At 47.6% G+C, this 22915-nt stretch overlaps 1 protein-coding gene across 1 annotated transcript in view; it reads left to right on the forward strand.

Moving 5' to 3' along the window:
- Nucleotides 1-4112: 4112 nt before the first annotated feature.
- The window catches only part of WDR20 (WD repeat domain 20), a 97212-nt gene continuing 78409 nt past the window's right edge, over nt 4113-22915 (forward strand). The window contains exon 1 of the mRNA XM_042990581.1: nt 4113-4194. The gene's annotated coding sequence lies outside the window, so the exon portion shown is untranslated. The remainder of the gene's footprint in view (nt 4195-22915) is intronic.

A 22915-nucleotide genomic window follows, 5' to 3' on the forward strand; every position in this document is an offset into this window, starting at 1 on the left:
CTTTATGAACCCCACGGGAGAGGTGTCTGCTCCTTTGTCCTTCTGTTCCTCCTGATTTGGGGGCATCTCTCCTCTTTCTTTTTTAATTTTAATTTTTATATATTTTTCTAGAGGTTTATTTACTTTTGAGAGTGTGAGCAGGAGAGGAACAGAGAGAGAGTGGGGCAGCAGATCTCCGAAGCAGGCCCCGCCCGCACTGAGAGCAGCGAGCCCAATGCAGGGCTTGAACTCAAGAACTGCGAGATTGTGACCTTAGCTGAAGTTGGTGGCTCAATCGACTGAGCCAGCCAGGTGCTCCTAATTTTTTATTTTTATTAGAGAGTGTGAGTGGGGGAGGGACAGAGGGAGAGAGAGAGAATCTTAAGCAGGGTCCATGCTCAGCGCAGAGCCCAACTTGGGGGTCGACGCCACGACCCTGGGATCATGACCTGAGCCGAAATCAAGAGTTGGATGCTCAACCGAGCCACCCAGGCACCCCAAGTGTCCTCCTCTTGAAGCCTCAGTTTCCTCATCTGGAAAAATGGGGGTAGGGAGGGGACAGTTGAACCAGGTACCACTTGGCTTAATGTGGTTTTAAATTCTTTCACTGGAGGACAGATGGACTGGGGTCCAAGTGCATTATTCACTAGAAGTGCACAATGAACAAGTTACTGGAAACTTTATGCATTGCAGCCCCTCGTACCTTCTCCAAAGTTAGGGCAGACAAGCATATACATGTTTTACTTCACTGTGTCTCAGCGAATGTGTGGTGGCAAATCATAAAGCAAAGTTCAGTGTTCAAGCTGCTACTGGCTACATAATGAGAACGATCTAAATTTATAAGCTGCTTCACAATTCCTCTGAGCAGCACTACAACTGCAGATGATCTGCTGCCTACAAACTCAGAACCCCTTCAGCAACTCTGCCTGTCATTTAGAAAGACAGGATGGGGACACCTGGCTGGCTCAGTCGGTGGAGCACGGTGACTCTTGGTCTCAGGGTTGTGAGTTCAAGCCCCACATCGGGCTCTGTGCCGACAGCTCAGAGCCTGGAGCCTGCTTTGGTTTCTGTGTCTCCCTCTCCCTCTGCCCCTCCCCCGCTCATGCTCTGTCCGTCTCTCCCCAAGATAAATAAACGTTGGGGCGCCTGGGTGGCTCAGTCGGTTGAGCGTCCGACTTCGGCCCAGGTCATGATCTCACAGTCTGTGGGTTCGAACCCCGCATCGGACTCTGTGCCGACAGCTCAGAGCCTGGAACCTGCTTCAGATTCTGTGTCTCCCCCTCTCTCTGCCCCTCCCCCACTCACGCTCTCTCTTTCTCAAAAATAAACATTACAAATTAAAAAATAAATAAAAATTCCCCCTTTAAAAGAGAATCGTTGGTGAACGTGAACGTCCCAATTTTTGTCCTTGTTGAGTAAGGATGGCACAGTGAGGGGAGCCAGGCTCACGGCGAGTTCTCTCCGGATTCAGATCATATGTGTCAATGATAAAGAGGGACCGCATGAGCAGCCGTGTTGGCCACCCTGCCTAAGATATAGACATTATCGATAATGTTGAACTGTTTCACCACATACATATGGGTGTCCTTAAGTGATGGATGTTTGAATTTAAGTAAAGACCTGGTTAGCACATGGATTCTGTGACTTCTTTTTCTCGGCACGATGTTGACTTGTGCACTGCTCCTTTCTCCTGCTGCAAAGTATTCTACCACAGGGCTCCACGACAATTTGTACGTCTGTTCTGTTGGTAGACATCTGGGTTGTTTCCAGACTTCTGCTATTGTAAACAGTGCTGCTATGGATATTCTAGTAATGTTTTCTGGTTTCGCTGGGTATTAAACACATCGATTTTAGCAGATACAGCCAAATTGCTTTCAAAATGATGTTATCAATTGACACTCCCAGCAGAAAATGAGTCTCTCTCAACCCACTGTCACGATCACCTGGTGTGCCATTTGAACATTTTTTTTGCCAGTCTGGTGGCTGTCAAATGGTACCTTGTTGTCTTTATGGGCACAGATCTGAATCCCTGCTCTGTTGTCAGGCTCCGGGGTCTTGGGGAGATTAATTTCTATGGGCCTCAGTTTCCTGACCCATGAAGTTCCCCTCTAGATAAATGGACTACTTTCAAAGACCTATAGACCCTGACATTGGGGGGGGGGGTCCTCCGGAAACCGCTGGGTCCTCACCCACAAACCATGAAAACTTTCCAGTCGGTATTTTAGTGTCTCCTTCTCTTGTTCTAGTTCTGAGCCCTGGGTGTGGCCCGGCTGGCAGCTGTGAACGCCCTGATGACCAAGGGAAGGTCAGTCTCTGCCTGTCCCTCTGCTTCCAAGACCACCCAACACTGGGGTCACTGCCCCCTCCTGCTGCTTTCTTGTCCCACTCCTTTTTTCTACATGACACACACATGTATCATCTTTAATTTTTAAGTTTATTTATTTGAGAGAGCGAGTGGGGGAGGAGCAGAGAGAGAGAGAGAGAGAGAGAGAGAGAGAATCCCAAGCAGGCTCTGCACTGTCGGTGCAGAGCCCGATGCGGGGCTCGACCCCACAAAACCGGGAGATTGTGACCTGAGCTGAAGTCGGATGCTCAACCGACTGAGCCACCCAGGCGCCCCCACACGTGTAGAATCTTTCCCTCCATCTATGAGGGGCTCCTGAAGAAGCAGAGGACACCCACTGTGTCTAACCAGAGGCAAAAGGGACATCCCTGGGCACCAAATGTGACAGTCCCTCTGTGGCTCAGCTCCTTCTGTGGCTCATTTTGACTTTCGGATCAAGTCCAAAGTCTTCGGCACCGCCTTCCTGGGGCCCTACCTCCATTTCCCTGCTCATCTGCTGCCACTACCAACTCCCAAGACCCCCGCATGCCGCCTCCCAGCTGTGTTCTTTCTGTGAGCAGGTGCTCAAGGTGTGGCTCTGGGAGCCGTGGGAATGGTATTGTTTTTCTGCCCTTTCTTCCCATAGCACTTTTTCCCTGCATGTGTGGTAGCCCTGTACCGTGATTATGTCATGTGCTCTCCAGGCAGGGACCTGGTACCCTCTTGGGCATTGCTGGGGCCTGGAGTGGGACCCGAGGAGCCACTGCTGCAATGAAAGAAGACTGGGCAGACAAGGGGAAGAACAAGAAGGTCACTGTCCTGCCATTCTGTGGCCCTCACCAGGTGGGCTGGATGGCTGGTTAACTTAGGAAGAATTGTTTATTTTAGAGTGACAGTGTGCAAATGTGAGCAGGGGAGGGGCAGAGAGAGAATCTTTTTTTTTTTTATGTTTATTTATTTATTTTGAGGCGGGGGGAGGGAGCAATCAGGGAAGGGGCAGAGAGGAAGGGAGAGAGAGAGAATCCCAAGCAGGCTCTGAGCTGTCAGCCCAGAGCCCGATGCAGGGTTCCAATTCACCAACTGTGAGATCATGACCTGGGCTGAAATCAAGAGTTGGACGCTTAGGGTGCCTGGGTGGCTCAGCAGGTTAAGTGTCTGACTTCAGCTCAGGTCACGATCTTATGGTTCGGTTTGTGAATTGGAGCCCCGAATAGGACTCTCTGCTGTCAGTGTAGAGCCCACCTCCAGTCCTCTGTCCCTGTCTCTCTCTCTGCCCCTGTCTGGCTCTCTCAAAAATAAATAAAACATTAAAAAAAAAAAAAAAAAGAGTTGGATGCTTAACCAATTGAGCCACCTAGGTGCCGAGAGAGAGAGAGAGAGAGAGAGAGAGAGAGAGAGAGAGAATATCTTAAGCAGGCTCTAGGCTTAGCATGCAGCTGACATAGGGCTCCATCCAGGACTCTGGAATCATGACCTATGAGGAAATCAAAAGTTGGAGGCTCAACTGACTGAGTCACCCAAGCGCCCTTAGGTAGAAAAGTTTAGAATAGTTAATTTTAAGCCTTTGTCCGTGCACCACTAACAATATAAAACAATGTAAACAATTTCAAGCCTTGGTCCATGGACCATTAACAATATAAAACAATGTCAACGACAGGAATGGCTGATCTCGTAGAACTCTGTCCCTCTGCCTTAGCTCCAGCTGAAGCCTGAGGACGTGGCGGGTGGCGCCCAGGGACCTGGAGGAACCGACAGCAGGGAGATGAGTGGTGGATCCTGAAACACACGCCCAACGCCCGAGGAAGAGTCAGGACTTTCTCTGGGCGCCAGTGAACAAGAGCCCTGATGGCAACACAAACCCCACAGAGCCATGGAACAATCTGCTGGTAAAGGTAAGGCCAACCCTGGCGATGGTGGTGCCGGGATTTCTCTAGGCATAGTAGGAAAAGAGTTCAAGCCAAAACAACTGGAGGCCTGCCTTGGGATCGTGGCCACCGAGTCATCCGGACTCAAGCTGGCGACAGAGCAAAAAACACTGGCTGGAAGGAAGGGGGGCAGAGAGGCTTTGTGGCGGGAGACTACCCCCCACCATTAGGCAGAGATAGATCTAACACCTGTACTGAGCACCTGCTGCGTGCCAGGCCCTGTAGGGGGCACTGGATGAACGTGGACCTGGCCCAGCAGGGCACACTCTGGCTTCCATAGACTTTCCCTGTAACCATCAGGTGGACTGAAATACATGGTATGTTCTCTTCCTACTTGGAAAGCCAACTTGGGAACCCAAGCGTGGGTCTGAAAGGCAGACTGTCGCGATCAAGGAGCTGGGTGACTTCACGGATGCTGTTTGGCACATACCCGCCTCCCGAGGGACTGAGGAAGGTGGCACTTGTGCTGTGGGGCGGGCGCTGGCTCTCGGTCCGGGCTAGAAGGTCAGCAGCCAAAACCAGGACGTGTTTATTTTCCCGGGCTCCATCACAGCTGTTCTGATGATGTAGGCAAGCTGCACCGAAGGGCGTAAGGTTCCGGCTGGGTTCTCAAGTTGGTGGCTCCGGGCAATCCCCCTTGAAAGTCCCTCAGGAAGGCACCTCACCGGGGCCATACAGGCCGCCTCTTTGTAGCCGAATGCAACAGATTCTCCGCCAGCCTGGAATGGGTGTCGGTGCTTCTGTGAACTCTGGATGGGGTGGGGGCACACACTGGATTTTAGGGGCCAAGCGGTCCGAAACCCAAGGCTCTCTGCTCTTGGAATCACACGGGGGCGCAGCTGACGATGCCCAGGGTGTCCGCACACAGGGTGGGCGTGATCCCCGCGCAGGTGACATAGCTGTGCCACGCGCAGACTTCAGGGAGCCGAGTGCCTGCGCGGGTCAGTCCCCGGAGATCACGAGCTCTACTCGGTATCGAGGGGCCCCGGCATCAACCAACCCGGCTCACATTCCGGCTCTGCCACACACTTGCCTTGTGAGAGTTTCTCATCAGTCGAATGGGGGTAATTGTACCTACTTCCTGCGAGTGTTCTGGGGATGCAGTTCGATGAAGTACGGACAGTGCCTGGTACGCAGTCAGTCCTCAGGGGCAGTGTGAATGTGCCGCCTGGTTTCGTCTCAGAAGCGGCACCGTTACAAAGGGCCTCTCGGGAGGGGCTGCCCTTCTCATCAGGAAGAAAACCGTTCTCGCGAACAAGCCAGTATAAGCAGGGGGGGCCCTCCCGCCCCGAGCAGGCCGAGTTTCTGCCGAGCGGCCCGGAGGCCCCGGTCACCGGCCGGCGGGGTGGACGGCCACCGTGTGCCCAGTGCCTGTTCCTCCCTGCTCTTTGTTCTTTGGTCTCACGGGGCACTCCTCACCCATCCTAGCCTGTGACTCCGGTGGGGCGACCCATCTTAGCACCTCACCCTCCCACAGGGTGGGCACCCGTCCCCTGGCTGTGGCGACCGGTTCAGGAAAGGATCAGACTGCAATCGGACCCATCAGAGCCCTTCGCTGGGCCTCTTCTGGCTGGAATTGGTGGGAAAGAACACGTGTTCCTTTTCATCTTCAAGGTTATACTGAAGCCCCCGGGGAGAGGTGGAGAGACGAGATGGCTGGTGAGAAGCTTTCGAAGATGCAGGCAGGGAAGCCCCCCTGCCCCCACATCTTCCGTGGCTCGGGCGGGGGAGGCACTAACCCGTTTCGTTTATGATGAGTGTGTGTGTGTGTGTATGTGTTCCTGTTTCTGGCAACCAAAGGAGCTCTGAATGGTGCACCAGGGCTCCCAGGCGTTTGCTGTCTGGTGGGTGGGTGTGGGGAGGACCTCAGAATGATTTTCTTAAGAGAGGCTCAGAGTGCCTTACAACCTGAATAGACGAACCTTATTTGCTAGTGAGGCAGGATTCCTGGGTTGGATAAGAAAGGAATCTGATTAATGACTCTTAAATGCTATTGACATTCAGTGGCAGACACTCCCGGTTGTTCAGTCATTTCCAACAGCCTCTCTCTGAACCGCTGGGAAGCTGAACACACACTGTACTACTTGCTTTTCCAGCCTCCAAGCCGGCAGGGTGCCACGTGACCTGGTCCCAGGAGACAAGGCAGAAGTGCAAGTCTGTCTCTGGTGGGGGTGTGTCTTAAATGCTTTTCTATTATGATTTGCCTCAAAGAATTTTTAGAACTTAGCGGCTGTACAAAAATAATGAAAAAATAGCAGATTTTTTTAATTATAAAATTTCCAGTTTCTTTTTATTCTGGATAAAAACAAACATAAGAAAGTATTTCAAACTTTCCAAAATAATTTACGGCGTAGATGAAAGAACGGACAGTAGGCATTGCGAATGCCTGATATTCCTTCTACGAGGCAAGAGATTTCATTCAACCTTCATTTGACACACACTGATCTAGGTCTGGGGACTCCAAGATCCGTCAGACTCACTTCCTGTCCTGGGACCTCACTGCTGGGGAGACAGACCCAAGAATAGGGAACTGTAAATGCTGACGTAAGTGCTATGATAAAAATAGGCTCAGGGTGTTATGGGAGCACAGTGAGGGCCAGAAGACTTTCCAATGACAACCACACCTGAGCGGAGTCGTCAGGGCCATCTGGTCGGGGCAGAGGCAGGGCATGCAGACGGGGGCCCTACGCGTGCAGAGGTGTAAAGGTGAGGAGCGTGGGGCGGGAGCAGTGCGCTGTGCGGGAAGGCGGCCTGTGCAGGAGGCAGGGTCCGTCCGGAAGGCCTGGGCCTGCCCTTGGGGAGTGTGGCCTCTGTCCTACAGGAGACAGCGGCGGGGGGCAGGGAAGGGGATCTGGGTATCAGTGTTGTAGTGGATCTTTGCAGGATGGTGGACCTGGGATGTGAGGACTGCAAACCCGGGCGCAGGGAGACAATTAGAAAGCTGGTGCAAGGGTCCAGGTGGAGAGGGGGAGACGCCCGTGAACCAGGTGCCTGGCACGAGTCATTTACACCCCACCGCACGGGCGTGAGATTCACCTTCTCCAGCTCCCTGTTTAGAAACAGACCTCCAGACCGATGGTTCTTGACCTCTGGAAACACCGGTCCATGCAGCCATTCAATTGCTCCTGGAAGTTTTTTTTGCTATTCTCATAGAATGGATATCAAAATTCATTTTGATCAAAGTATTTCATTAGCTTTTGACTTTCAGTGGGCAGAAAAGAGCCACCATTTAATCAAGAACCTTTTGTTCTGTCAGCTAATATCAAGTGAGGAGCTTCTTTAAAAAGAAATCCTGATTATACCATCATGAATAATCATGATGGAGATAAAAAGAGAGAAGTAATAGAGGAGTCCAGTGCGCCGGCATGAGCTCCCTGTTGAGCTAATTTTTTTGAGAGGATGAACAAAATATAGAGGAAAGGAAGCATAATCAGAGACGAATCCTGGAAAATGACACGATCCTGAAAAACACTGTCAGGAAGACTATGCTCTGGTTTGCTGGAAATCCCAAGGGAAACAAAAAAAAAAGGCCTTTACAGTTACTCTTAGAGCAAGAAGAACAAAGGGGCAGATCCACGGCTTAGGGGGTGATGCGAGAAGCCAGACACCCTCCCCTTCATTTCAGCAACGTTCAGGCTCCCGACAAGCTCGGTCCTTCCAGAGGGCCTGGGGATGGGGACCCTGGAAGCGACCGATGCGGGTGGGGGGCAGGGTAACAACCAGCACCCCCACGCCACACTGTCGTTTTTCCACGTGGAAGGACTTCTGGCATTTCCACAACTATACGGAATTCTTAACCTTTCGGAAGCATTGATTTCCTGTGGCTGCTGAAACGAATTATCACAAACTGGGGGGCTTAAAACAAGACATGCATTCTCTCACAGTGCTGGAGGCCGGACTCAGGCTAAGGGAGGATCCTTTCTGGCCTTTTCCAGCTGCTCCTGCTCCAGGTTTTCCTCAGCTTTGTGGTCTCTTGCTACGGCCTCCCTCCATCTGTGTGTAGCCTCCGCCTGTGTGTCTCTCTCCTCTGCCTGTCTCTTTAAGGACACTTGTCATTGGATTTAGGGTCCACCTGGCTAATCCGGGATGATCTCATCTCAAGATCCTTAATTACATCTGCAAAGACCCTGTTCCCAAATAAGGTGACACAGATGTCACGGGGCCACCATTCGACCCACTGCAGGATCATAAACCGCTTTCAGGATCTGATGAGAGCTCATGAACTCTGCATCATGTCAAGTTCCTGGAAGCTGAGGCTGAGACAAGGGTTCTTGTACAAGTAATGTATGGAGGGAGCGCCCCAAGAAGGGGCGTGAGGAAAGCAGGCTTGGCAGGGGACAAAAGCTCAGCAAGAAGTGGCCTCAGCTGGAGAATAGCTTCCTCCTGACCTCCGAGATGCCCTGGAGCGTGAACTGCACTATAGCTGTTCCCATCTGGAGGCAAGAGGTGGCCTCTGTACCTCCAAGTCCGTCAATTTCCCCTGGTGGGGGGCAGGTGTCGTCTCTCAGGCCAGGAACTCCCTTTAGGGCAAGGAGGATTCAGCGAAGGAGTGGGGAGATAGGAACACTCACGGCAGCCCTTGGGGATGGGTTACAGGGATCTATCTGGCCAGGACCTACAACATCTACTACAGGCTTTCTACAAAAATGCCACATATGGGGCGCCTGGGTGGCTCAGTCGGTTAAGTGTCCGACTGCGGCTCAGGTCATGATCTCGCGGTTCGTGGGTTCGAGCCCCGCATTGGGCTCTGTGCTGACGGCTCGGAGCCTGGAGCCTGCTTCCGATTCTGCGTCTCCCTCTCTCTGGCCCTCTCCTGCTCACACTCTGTCTCAATCTCTCTAAAATAAATAAACATTAAAAAAATTTTTTTAAAGAGAAATACCACACACACACACACACACACACACACGCACACACACCATTCAATCTCAGGGACTTCACAGACCCTTTAAAGGCATGGAATCCAGGTTGCGGGCTTGTGTCCACTTCTAGTCTCTTATCCCACCTTGCTCCCTTTCCTCCTTTCCCAGAGGAAATGACTGGTGGTGTCTGGGATGGAATCACTCCTCTTCTGCTTGCCCACCGGCAGAGCCAGCATCCTGCCCTCAGGAGGGGCCTGCTTCAGGGCGGGTGAGATGAACTCACAGTCCCTTTGGCCACAGATGCACAGCCCTCCTTTCTAGTCAGCTTTTCAGTATGAAAGCTGATAGCTTTATCTCCACCTGTCCAGCTCCTACGTCTCTCAAGTAGTTCTGAAGTCAGGCAGGGACACGAGAGACTGTTTACAAACCTCCTAAGACCCCGAGTCATCTCGTCAGAGACAGTGTCCCCCTTGAAGCATGACCTGTGGGCTGTCAATTCACGGACTGCCACCCGACCCCTCGCCCCAGGACATGGCGCTTCCTCGCTGGTGAAGCTGGCCAGCAGGGCGGTCGGCTGACCTCAGTGTGCGCCGTGATGGACAGAACTTCCGTTCTGGTGCCGACGCGCGTCCTCGCACACCGGCACTTCGAGTGGCACCGACAGAGGCGGCTGTAGGTGAATCTGGGAGGCTGAGCCCAGGGGGGCTGATGAGACAGGTGGGCACAGACTGAAGGGTTCTCATCTGAAACAGGGAGAACACGGTGACACGTTAAAAAGAGGCAAATCTGACTCAAAATGATGCAATGGTAACAAAAATGATGGGTGGTGGGTTCGCCACCACCGCTGTGTCGCGGGCTTGGATCCTGGAGGCCCGATAGGGGCGACGGACGGGCACGAGGGCTGTCTGGGGAAGGACGCAGAAGTACTTGCGGGAAAGAGGACACGACAGAGTGGAAAGCAGGGAAGGTGGTCCAGAGGGAAGTCCTGGGAGCCAGATGTGGGAGTGAGTTCGTGATTGGGAGCAGAACAGGGGACTGGTGCGTTCTGGAGAGCAGCTGGTGTCACGGCCCTGGGCGGGGGGGGGGGGGGGGTACTAAGAAGGGAAGGACTGCCACAGAGGGTCCCTCACTGGCCCGGGCCCCTTGGAAGGTTCTAGCAATATGCTCCTGATTTTGTAAATTTTGAAGCATTAAGCTATTTCACTGCAAACGGCCAACACCCCCGTGTGTCTCTGCTCCATTTCCACTCCTATCAGATGGCTACACTTAGTTTAGGTGTGGCGGGCAGCTGCTGACAAGGCTCGGTGGCTTCTCTGGGTGGTCAAGGGTGGGGGCAGAGGTTTCAAGGAGAAGTGAACGGGTCCTAGTGCGCCTGGTGACGGACATGTGTGAGGTGTGGGGGGGGAGCAGGTTTGAAATGCATGAAGCCAGGAGGTAGCTGGTGGAAAATTCTCCCAGCTGCCATGGTGTGAGAATATAAGTGGAGGATTCGGTTTCTACCAATGCCTACTCAGAACGGAAGATCTCTTCTTTCGGGGGGCCTGGGGGGCTCAGTCGGTTCAGCGCCCAACTCTTGATTTCAGCTCAAGTCATGATCCCAGGGGTGTGGGATTGAGCCCCGCGTTGGGCTCTAAGCTGAGCGTGGAGTCTGCTTGGGATTCCCTCTCTCCCTCTCTCTCTCTGCCCCCCCCCTCCGCTCTCACTCACCCTCTCTCTCCCAATCTCTCTTCCCCTCCCCTGCTCCCACTCGCCCTCTTTCTCTAAAATAATAATTAAAAAAATCCCTTTTGTTAGGAATATACTCAGTAACACTGTGAATGTAACCATAAACACATCACACAATTTTTTTCTGCTTGGAATTACATAAAATAGATTTGATCACAATTCCTGTGTCCTCTGCACAAACCGGCAGCAATACCGCAGGTAGCCAAGTACATCCGTGTGCCAAGTCTTGCGTTCTATACATCGCAGTCTATTGGAATGCAAGCCTGGGTGCCCGATGCACCTTAGTCTGATGAATTCTGGCCTGCTAAACTGTCCCAGAGGCAGCAAAACAACCTCAGAAACAAGTGCTCTGTGACAAACCTCCCACACGTTTTCATTAGTATGTCAAAGTATGAATTATAAGAACAGTTTGATAACAATAATGTGGTACAATATAGCACAGTGGTTGAAACACATTTGAATCGTTATTTGTATTCTTAGTTTCAGATCAATTTTGTATATTCTTTCCAGATTATTTTTTAATTATTTATTTATTTTTGAGACAGGGAGAGACAGAGCATGAGCAGGGGAGGGGCAGAGAGAGGGAGACACAGAATCTGAAACAGTCTCCAGGCTCCGAGCCGTCAGCACAGAGCCCGACGCGGGGCTCGAACTCACGGACTGTGAGGTCATGACCTGAGCTGAAGTTGGACGCTCAACCGACTGAGCCACCCAGGCGCCCCTCCAAATCATTTTTTTAAGCTTATTTACTCATTTTGAGAAACAGAGAATTCCAAGCAGGCCCCGCATTGTCAGCACAGAGTCTGATATGGGGCTTGAATTCATCACCTGAGCTGAAATCAAGAGTCAGACACTTGACTGAGCCATCCAGACGCCTCTATTCTTTTCAAATTATTTATCACACCGAAATTCAAATATGATAAGAAGGTAAGCTACGGGAAGCAAAACGCATGAAGTGAAAAAAAGATGAACAGAAAGTTAAGAACATTACAATATAATTATAAATATAAAGTACAATGATCACTGTATCACAGTGGACACAAAAAATTCTTACGGTCAAAATCGCGAAGATAAGGAAAAAGTTATGACAGCCAAGGAAAGTACATGATGAAACTTAAAATCATAGAGATAAAGATTATGAGAATTAGGACACTGCCATACAGGAAACAAAAAGGCAGAAGAAGACATAAAGAACAAGTTGGTACATTCAACAAAATGTACATGAAAGCCAGCAGCAGCCTTCTGGTGAATGTGGTAACTTCACCATAATCTTTCATTACGGCCTTTTACAATAAGGATCATATTTTTAAAGTTAGCAATTATACTTTTTTGTTTCCAAAAGCTCTTCTTTACACCTAGGTTATTTGTTTTTTAGAAAGAGAGAGAGAGAGAGCGAGCGAGGGCATGGGGTGGGGCAGAGAGATTGAGAGAGAGAGAGAGAGAGAGAGAGAGAGAGAGAGAGAGAATCCCAAGCAGGCTATTAGCACAGAGCCGGATGTGGGGCTCGATCTCACAGACTGTGAGATGGTGACTCGAGCCAAAATGAAGAGTCAGACGCTTAACCGACCGAGCCCTTACAGCTAGGATTTTCACTTGAGCAGCTATGGGAGTGCTGGTGCTGCCATTTATGGAGACGCAAAGGACTGGGGCAGAAGGACTTGGAGAGAGCACCAAGAGTCCTGTACTGTTTTCCGTCTGAAGGAACTGGTAGCACGACCGGATCATAGGTGACACAAACACTTCTAGGCTGTCAAACAGCTCATTAGCTTCCTATGCCTTTCCTTATCTTTTTATACATGTACTACCTTAAAGCTGTTTGTGGCAACATGGAGATGGCCTGCTCAGATCCCCTTCTAGAAAGGACCAGCTGCCCAGATGCATGGAGTGGGGTTAAGCTGACAAGCTCCATCTCAGCTTTTAAACAGAGGTCATACGATTTCTGGGGCATCTCCCAGCCAATGATTGGCCAGACATGGTAGCTAAGGGCACTCTCTTTATGGGCAGTCCCTAGTCAATGACTCAGCCAGACAGCAGTACAAGGGTCTAGCCATTTCCACCGGACGCAGGACCCCTCCATCAAGGAATCTGCTCTAGAGCTCCCTACCGGGCTGGCTGGGACTCTACCAGGTCTGCACTGCCATCTGATGGCACTCACCTTCACAGGTGTTATTCTTCAATAAACCTTTTGTAGTCCTAACTCCATCTCAGCATCTGCTTCCTGGAGAACCCAACCCGTGACACTATTAGAGACCAAAATACAACCTCCTTTTTCAGCTCTGTGCCATGTATCAGTAAGATCATAGGAAAGATTAATTTGGAATATGTATTAGTCAGCTATTGATACAATAATGCTGAGTAACAAACCACAGAAGCTCAGAGGTATACAATAAGCATTTATTTCTTGCCCATGCATATGAGAGTTAGCTGGGGTGGCTTGGCCTCAGGCTGCAGGTCTATGGAATAGCTCTGTTCCAGGAGTCACATTCTAGGACCTGGGCTGAAGTCAGAGGGAAGCTCTGCCTCTGCCAATCATGGCAGATTATTGGAGTGTAAGAGAGCAAGCCCAAATGCCCATTCACAAGCACATTTCAAGCCCCTGCTCCTATCATGTTTACTCACATTGACTAGAGCAAGTCACATGGCCAAGTGTGAAATGAAGGGGTAGAGAAAGACCTGACGACCTGGAGGCCATGGCAAAGGGATTGGGGACTATTATGGGGACTGATAATTCACCTACTCCCAGGAATGGTTCATCAAGTTGGTATAAGACTCAACATAACCAGGGGCACCTGGTTGGCTCAGTCGATAGAGCATGTAACTCTTCATCTCAGGGTCATGAGTTCAAGTCCCACTTTGGGTGTGGAGCCTACTTAAAATTAAAAATTAAAAAAAAAAAAAAAAGATTCAACATAACCATACTTAGCTCCTACTTCCCAGTTTATGCATCCATTCTGGAATACTATTAATGCTTACTTGCAGGGTTTTTTCTGGGTTTAAGGCACATAGAGCTATAGAGATAACTGGATAATTATAAGATTCCCGGGGGACTCCTAAAGATTATTCAGATTAAAATATTTTCTGGATGTACAAAGGCAAAATCTAATGCTCCTCTATTACCAATGTCATATAAAGATTGAACATGCTTCCTAGTTCAATGGAATCTGTTTTAACATTTTTGGTAGAATATATACTGTGAATCTGCATTGCTATTAAATAGCTGTTTCAGGATATATACATTTAAACTACTTTATTGAGGGATGTTTGACACACAGAACGCTGTACTTATTTAACTTAACGGATATAACTTGGTAAGCTTCAGGATATTGATGGACATTTTTCTAACGATAGCCTTGATCTATGTCCGTGTGGACAGTGTAGACATCTGATCAATCATGTTCTAGTGTTCTTGAATCTGATCTGCTACATGGATCATAAATACCTGTCTTGAATCTGTTTTCCAAACTTATAGGATTATTAGAATATAGCAGAATGTTCAGAATTTGTTATTACCTTCATAGTTCTTATTATGATCTAAAATTATTTTTTAATTAATTTATTTTATTTGTATTAAAGATTTTTTTTAACATTTATTTATTTTTGAGACAGAGAGACACACAGCATGAATGCGGGGAGCGTCAGAGAGAGAGGGAGACACAGAATCTGAAACAGGCTCCAGGCTCTGAGCAGTCAGCACAGAGCCCGACGCAGGGCTCGAACTCACAGATGGCGATATCATGACCTTAAGCCGAAGTCGGATGCTTAACTGACTGAGCCACCCAGGAGCCCCTAAAATTATTTTTTTTAAATGTTTATTTTGAGAGAGTGTAAGCAGGGGGAGGGACAGAGAGAGAGGGAGAGAGAAAATCCCAAGCAGGCTCCACGCTGATGACGTGGGGCTCGATCTCATGATATTATGATCTGAGCTGAAACCAAGAGTTCGATGCTTAACCGACTGAGCCACCCAGGTGCCCCCAGATATTTTTAAATTACCAATAGATGCTACTGACTTCCTGTTATGGTAGATGCAGATTTAGCTCTTTTACCACTTACAACCCCAACCATTACATGCCTCCCTTTTTGGATAACTTCCAGTTATTCTGTCAGTAATTGCCTTGCGTTTATGTTTGCATTGTTTTGTTTCATATAAACATTTTTCCTAAAGTCTCCAACAGATCCTTCAAATACCTATCAATGTAACATTTTCAGAACACTTAAATGCAACGATCACCTATTAATTTCCTAGACCCCTCCTTTTCACAGCCTTCCATCCTTCTCCAACCTAGGCCTGTTGCACATCCTGGCGATTCCTTTTGCTGCTCTTCTCAGTTAGGATCCTTACTTCCTAGATCCCACATCTTCTTCTTTCTTGCTTTAGCTCGTGGTTTTGCAGAAGTACATTCTCTGGGGCACATGGCAACTATGGGCAAGGATGCCGGCGGTTGTGTCAGCTGGTGCAGCTGTTCTGGAGAGCCATCTGGCAGTTTCAATCAAATGAAGACTCTGTGAACCTTCTGACCTAGCAATCTTGCTCCTGCGCACATATAAAGGCAAATGCTCACAGGGGTCCATACGAGGACATGTACGAGGATGGTTGCTGAAGTACTGTTTATGTATTTGTGTGCATAAAGATTTCTGCAGATAACTGTATACCTTGCCACTCCTTAATAGCAGTCTTTTTGGTTGATGCTGTTGGATTTTCTAAGTACTTGATCATATCATCAACAAATAGCAAAAGTTTTACTTTTTTCCCAATTTTTATACATCTGATTTCTTCCTCTTGTCTGATTGCTTTGGTTAATACTTTCAGTACAATATTAAATGGTGGTAGAGATGGAAATTCTGGTCTTGTCCTGACTTTAGTAGGACAATGGGCATTTCATTTAAATTTTATTACACAAATGGATTTCATTTTTACTTTTTTTATTTTTTATTTTTATTTATTTATTTTTAAATGTTTATTTATTTTTGAGACAGAGAGAGACAGAGCATGAACGGGGGAGGGTCAGAGAGAGAGGGAGACACAGAATCTGAAACAGGCTCCAGGCTCTGAGCGGTCAGCACAGAGCCTGATGCGGGGCTCGAACCCACAAACCACGAGATCATGACCTGAGCCGAAGTCGGATGCTTAACCGACTGAGCCACCCAGGCGCCCCTACTTTTTTTTTTTAAATGTAAATCCTATACCCAATGTGGGGCTTGAACTCATGACCTCAATATCAAGTCATATGCTCTACCAACTGATCCAGCCAGGTGCCTTTCATTATGATTGTATTTTTAAGTTTCTTTTTAAATTGTGGAATGATTCCTACATACATATAAACATACAAAAGAGTGTATATAAAATACATACGTATGATTAAAAAGAATAAAGCCAATACCAGTGTCCCATCACTCAGGCTAAGAAACAGCATTCCTAGAGGTGTCTCGGTGGCCCAGCCAGTTGAGCTTCCCACTCTCGATTTCAGCTCAGGTCATGATCTCACAGTTCGTGAGTTCAGACCTCACATCTGGCTCTGCACTGACAGTGCAGAGCCTGCTTGGGATTCTCTCTCCGCCCCCTGCGTGTGCCCTTTCTCCCTCAAAATAAATTAAAAAACCCCAAAACGTTACTAGGTCTTGGGAGCTCCCTAAGGTCTAGGTCTTAGCTCTCCCTAAGGTAGCTATCATCTTGTCTCTTGTGTTACCATTTTGTATTAGATGGGGGGTAGGGTGGAGATAAAGTGCTGTAGCAAAGATATTCAAAGATATTGCATTAGGAAATGAAGTGTTTCTTTTTCACATTTAGACTGATGTGAACAGGCCAGGTTGGTGGGGCAGCTCCTGCTCTGAGCGGTCATACTGTCTGTGTGGCGGACGCTGTGTCATTGGCACTTCTGGGAGGCAGCCAGCAGTAAAGGGAAAGAAAAATTACGGGAAAGGCACCCTAGAGTTTTAGACCCACACCCAGAAGGAGCACATCACTTCTACTTAGGCTCATAAACAAGACTTTTGTCGTACAGCCGTCCACATGCTGCTCAATTACAACTCTGTAACCAGGGGAGATGGGGAGAATGGGTTTTGGTAGACAAAACCCATCACTCATTCCTTTGATTTCCTTTGTAGTTTTACCACCTTTGTGTGTACCTTAACAGGATCTTTCAGTAAACAAAACAAAAAACTAAATGGCAAGCACGTATTTACTTGTGTTAAGGGAAAGGCAACATTACCACTATCCAAATGAAGGCTTCCAGGAAAATATAACTAGAGGGCTACATCATAGTCTGGCTTCTGCTTCCCTAACTGCTTACAGGACCCCTTCTGGGTAGGATCAGTGGGCAATGGTGCAGAAGAGTTCACACAGCAGGCCCAAGACCGCACTCCTTAGAAAGGTCTATTTGCTTGCAAGGTTGGCCCATGGCTGGTATCTGGGAACTTGGATCTTAGAAGTGTTCCCATCATTCTCTAAATGGGAAGAGTAGCCCTTCGTGCAAAAACTGTGCAAATGTAGTTTTTACGTTGAACACCTGCTTTCCTTCTGGGACTGTGAAAGTTTGGTATATGCCTGTATGACTGGCCTCCAATAAAAACCCTTGGTGCTAAGTCTCTAATGGATTATCACAAATTTGTTGCGGGAGGAATTAAGCATGTCCTGGGTGACTCCACTTGGAAGACTCCGGGCTCATACCTGATTTCCTCTAGACTTTGCCCATGGCCTTTTCCTTCACTGACTTTGTGTCCATTCACTGTAATAAAGCAAAACCTTGAGTACGACTATGTGCTGCGTTCTGTGAGTCCTCCTGGCAAATCACTGAACTTGGGGGTGGTCTTGGGGAACGTCTGCAGCAAGGTTATGAAGCCTGGGAAACACAGAGGTCACCACAGTTGGAGCGTTTGACTGGACTGTGTGTCCCTTAGGGACAGTAGCAAGACGAGTGGGATCTGCTGTACTTTCCGCTCCTTAGTTCATTCTGCTACTCCTGCTCGGGAGTAGGTCAGAGTAGAATTATTTCTACGGTGTGAAATGAAGGCTCTTAGTTAATGCTGGTGGCAGGGAATGGAAGGGAGGGCAGGAAATTCATTAGTAGAGGGTCCAGGCAAACCGAGTACAGATGAGGATCTGGGCCAGGACAACCAGGGCACTCTGTCCCTAGACAAAATGGTACGACAATGGCAGTGGGCATTGGCACCTGCTCCAATCTGAACTGGCTGCCCATTACAGCTGATGCACAACTATTATCACCATCTTCCTAGGGGTCCCCTATGTCTTTCCCTCTTGTTTCTGTACTGCTTGCCTTTCTTGTTTTGGTGGAGCATATCCTCTCATGCCTTCCTGGGAAAGGGTACATGGAGGGTAAACTGTTTGGAGACCTTACATGTCCAAGGTCATGAACAATCCACTTGATTGATGGCTTTAGTTATAGGCTGGAAGAGACTTTCCCTCAGAATTTTGGAATTATCTCTCCACTGTTCTCTTTCATTCAACAAATTTTTATTGAGAACCTAACGCATGCCTGGCAGTGCTCTAAGCACTTGGGATACATCTGTGAACAACAGAGACTAAGATACAGAGAGACAGAGTCAAAGGGCTTATATTCTAGGTGGAGTTCTGGCTTTTGGTGTAGTTGCTGAGAAGTCTGAAGCCATTCTGATTTCTGATCCTTTGTGAGGTTTTCTCTCTCTGCCAGCTCGTGGGATCTTCTCTTTATTCCAAGTGTTCAAAGAGTTCACAACGTTGTGCCTCGTATGCATTTATTTTCATCCACTTTGCTGGGTACTCGGTGGACTCATTTGCCCTGTAAATCCGTGTCCTTCCGTTCCGGACATTTTTCTTGAACATTCTGTAGATGATTTCCTCCTCCGGTGTTTGGATGCTGGACCTCTCAGGGTGGCACTCTTTCTATCTCCTTCTCCTAGGATTTATCTGGTTGCTCTTCCTGGGAGACTTTCTCAATTTTCCTTTTCAACCCTTCTAGTGTTTTTATTTCTGCTATCTACATTTTTAATATCTAAGAGGTTTTATTTTCTTAAAAAAAATTTTTTTTAGTGTTTACTTTTGAAGGAGAGAGACACAGAGCACGTGGTGGGGCAGGGGCAGACACAGAATCCGAAATGGCTTCAGGCTCTGAGCTGTCAGCAGAGCCCAACATGGGGCTCAAACTCACGGACCCCAAGATCATGACCTGAGCAGAAGTCGGGCACTTAGAAGACTGAGCCACCCAGGTGCCCCGAAGTTTTTTTTATTTTCTAAAGTTTCTTATAAAAATGTCCTGTTTGTTTCATAGATGTAATATGTACTTATCTGAGAATGTCAGCATGTTTTAAAATTTTCATCTTCTTGCCTGTTTTTTCCAACACTGCTTCCCCCCCCCCCCCAACCTCCTGCTCCCCGTTCATTTGTTTTGATCTCCAAAACTCATGTTTAGAAGCTTTTCTCTGATGTCTGGATAATCATTGGTTGCCTGCTTATGATTAAGAGCCAGGGACTAAAAAACATTTTTGGAAGATCTGAGCATATGGTTTTTAGGACTTTGAGACTTTGGGGTCACTGTAGGGTATTTTGTATGGGCCATTTGTTGGGCAAACTCTTATGCCGGTCTCTTGGGAGTTGTCAGACTCTCCAGAAAAGAATCTTTTAAAATTTCTGCATGGAGAGTAAGATTTAGTTTTCAGTGCCGGCTTAGTGAGGAAAACAGGATGAGGACCCCAGCATTCAGTAATCACATGCTCTCTCTTAATCCCCATTTTCAAGATACTACTTGTGACCTTAATTTAGCCTAGTATCCCCTGTATAGAAACTCTTTTGTTTTGCCTTTTCCAGAAAATAAAGGGTTAGATATCTGCAAGGATGAGAAATCTAGATTTCTGAGGATAAACTCCAAGAAGTGGAGTTGCTGGATTCAAGAGTACATACATTTTCTTTTCTTTAAAAAAAATTTTTTAACGTTTATTTATTTTTGAGACCGAGAGAGACAGAGCATGAACAGGGGAGGGGCAGAGAGAGAGGGAGACACAGAATCGGAAACAGGCTCCAGGCTCTGAGCCGTCAGCACAGAGCCCGACGCGGGGCTCGAACTCACGGACCGTGAGATCATGACCTGAGCTGAAGTCGGCCACTTAACCGACCGAACCACCCAGACGCCCATACGTTTTATTTTCTTAATGTCCATTTATTTTTGAGAGACAGCAAGAGAGCGTGAGCAGAGTAGGGGCAAAGAGAGAGGGGAACAGAGGATCCAAAGTGGGCTGACAGAGAGCTGGATGCAGGGCTCGAACTCACGAACCACGAGATCATGACCCAAGCTGAAATCACACGCTTAATGGACTGAGCCAGCCAGAAGCCCCAAGAATGCATACATTTTAGATTTGTTTTAATTGCTGGCAAATTATTCTTTATTGAGCTTGTATCATATATACCACCACCAGCAATATATGAGAGTATGTTTCCTCATACCTGGTAGTCACCAAACCTCTTGACTTTGAAAAAAGGTGGGAGATATTTTATCTGTTATCTTAATTTACATTTTTCTGAAGTGTGAGATTGAGCATCTTTTCATGGTTGAGAGACATGTTTCCATTTTTTTCCCTCTTAAGTGTTTGCTCACATAACCTTTGCCCATTGCATTAACTGATTTGTAGGAGCTCTTCACTTTTTCCCAGTTTCTTGTTTGTTGAATTTGCTTATAGTGGTTTATTGGAAAGGAAAACTGTTTTTTTTTTTTTTTTTTTAAACAAAGCTCTTTTATTTTCCATGCAAAGGTGAGTCAGAGAATTTACATAAAGGTGCGAGATGGGCAGCCGAGCAGGGAGCAGAGAGCTTCCAGCGTGTGGCTTGGGTGATGCTGCCATGGGAGCAGGGCCAGGGCCCCCTCCATCCACCGGCTGCCTACAGCCTCCTGCTTTCCCTGACAGGGGAGAGCCAGGGAGGCAGCCCCAGCCTCCACTGTGCCTGCCCTTCCCGAACTGCCCCGCTAGCAAGGCTTTGGGCCTGGCCTGAGCTTCATCATGGCTGAGTTTGGGGGTATTAGAAACACGGGGAGAAGTAGAAGAAAATGGCCTGCGCTGAAACACACATTCCTTTGTTTGCTTTGTTTGTTATTGTTTTGTTTTAGAGGGAAAGGTCCCTGGAAGGTCCTTGAGGGGGACCAAAATGCCATCGTGGTAGTAGGGACTGTAGCATCTGCAAGTATTGAGGAAGGAAAACATTCTTCAGTGTGGTCAAACTTATTCTATGGCTTCCGCACCCTGCGTCTTATTGAGATAGACTTTCTTCTACATTCCAAGATTATTAAAAACGTCTCCCGGGGCGCCTGGGTGGCTCAGTCAGTTAAGTGTCTGACTTCGGCTCAGGTCATGACCTCACAGTATGTGAGTCCAAGCCCCGCGTCGGGCTCCCTGCTGACAGCTCAGAGCCCGGAGCCTGCTTTGGATTCTTGTGTCTCCCTCTCTCTCTGCCCCCCACCTGCTTGCTCACTCGCTCACTCTTTCTCTCAAAAATAAACAAAACATTAAAAAAAAACTTAAAAAAAGAAGCCTCCCCCTTATTGGTCCTATTTTCTTTTTTTGTATTTTAATTTTTCATCCATTTGGATTTTTTCCCTCAGATGGCTACCCAGTTGTCCTAATCCTATTTATTAAACATTCATCTTTTACTTACACATTTTAAATAACATCAAAATAATGACAGGGGCCCTTGGGTAGCTCAGTTGGTTGAGCGTTTGACTCTTGACTTTGGCTCAGGTCATGATCTCAATGAATTCGAGCCCTGCTTTGGGCTCCGTGCTAACAGTGTGGAGCCTGCTAGGGAGTCTCATTCTCTTAAAATAAATACTTTAGGAAAAGAAACAACTTATGTACAAAATTCTTGTATATTTAGGTTTATTTCTGAAATTCTTGTTCTGTTGACCTATTCACGTGCCTGCACTACACGACTTATTGTATTTTCTTTTTAATACTTAATAGAGTGGATTCCCCATTTATTCTTTTTAGAATTTTCAGAGCTTTGTTTTTTATTTTTTCCACTTGAACTCTGATACTATCTTGCCTATTTTCCAAACATGGTTGGGAATTTAATGGAGTCACATTAAATTTATAGGTTAATTTAGGAAGAATACATTCATGATGTTGAGTCTTTCTATTCGAGAACATGGTGTGCTGTTCCACTTGTTTAGTTGTTCTTCTGAGTCCTTGTGTAGTATTTTAAAGTTTTTACTATCATGATCTTACAGTTCTTACTGAATATATTCCTTGATGTTTTATCTTATTCATGGCTATTGTAAATGGAGCCTTCCATATACCAACTAGTTGTAGCTTGTACATATAAAATATATGCAAATTCTCTTACTGTTTGAAGTTTCTCCATTCATTCTATTCCACTTTCTATGCAAACAATATCATTTGCAAATAATAATTTTACCTTTTTTCCCCAATTGGCATATTTTGCATATCTAAAATTCACTTTTTTATGTTTATTTTTGAGAGAGAGAGAGAGAGAGAGAGAGAGAGAGAAAGAGATGGAGAGAATGAGTGGGGGAGGGGCAGAGAGAGATGGGGACAGAGGATCCAAAGAGGACTCTGTGCTGACAGCAGAGAGTCTGATGTGGGGCTGGAACTCAAACTGTGAGATCATGACCTGAACCGAAGTCAGATGCTTAACCGACTGAGCCACCCAGGTGCCCCTAAAATTCACGTTCGATATCCTTTTTGCCGATAGCATCTGTATGATATTTCTTAGGGCCGCTGTAACAAAGTACCACAAAGTTGGTGCCTTAAAACAGATGTTTAAGGCCTCACGCTTCTGGCAGCCAGGGGTCTGGAGTGACGGTGTCCGCAGGGCCATGCTCTGAAACTTCCTGTCTTTTCCTGCTTCTGGCGGTGTGCTGGCAACTCTGGGTGTTCCCTGGCTTGCAGCAGCAGCACTTTTGTCACCACCTGTGTCACCTGGTGTCCCCTCCCCCCAACCAGGAGTCTTGTGTGTCCTTTTCCTTCCTTCCTTTTTTTTTTTTTTAAATTTTATTTATTTTGAGAGAGACAGAGACAGCGCAAGTGGTGCAGGGGCAGAGAGAGAGGGGGAGACAGAGAATCCCAAGGAGGCTCCGTGCTATCAGTGCAGAGCCCGAAGTGGG

The sequence above is a fragment of the Panthera tigris genome, chromosome B3 (assembly GCF_018350195.1).
Source record: "Panthera tigris isolate Pti1 chromosome B3, P.tigris_Pti1_mat1.1, whole genome shotgun sequence".
Lineage (NCBI taxonomy): Eukaryota > Metazoa > Chordata > Mammalia > Carnivora > Felidae > Panthera > Panthera tigris.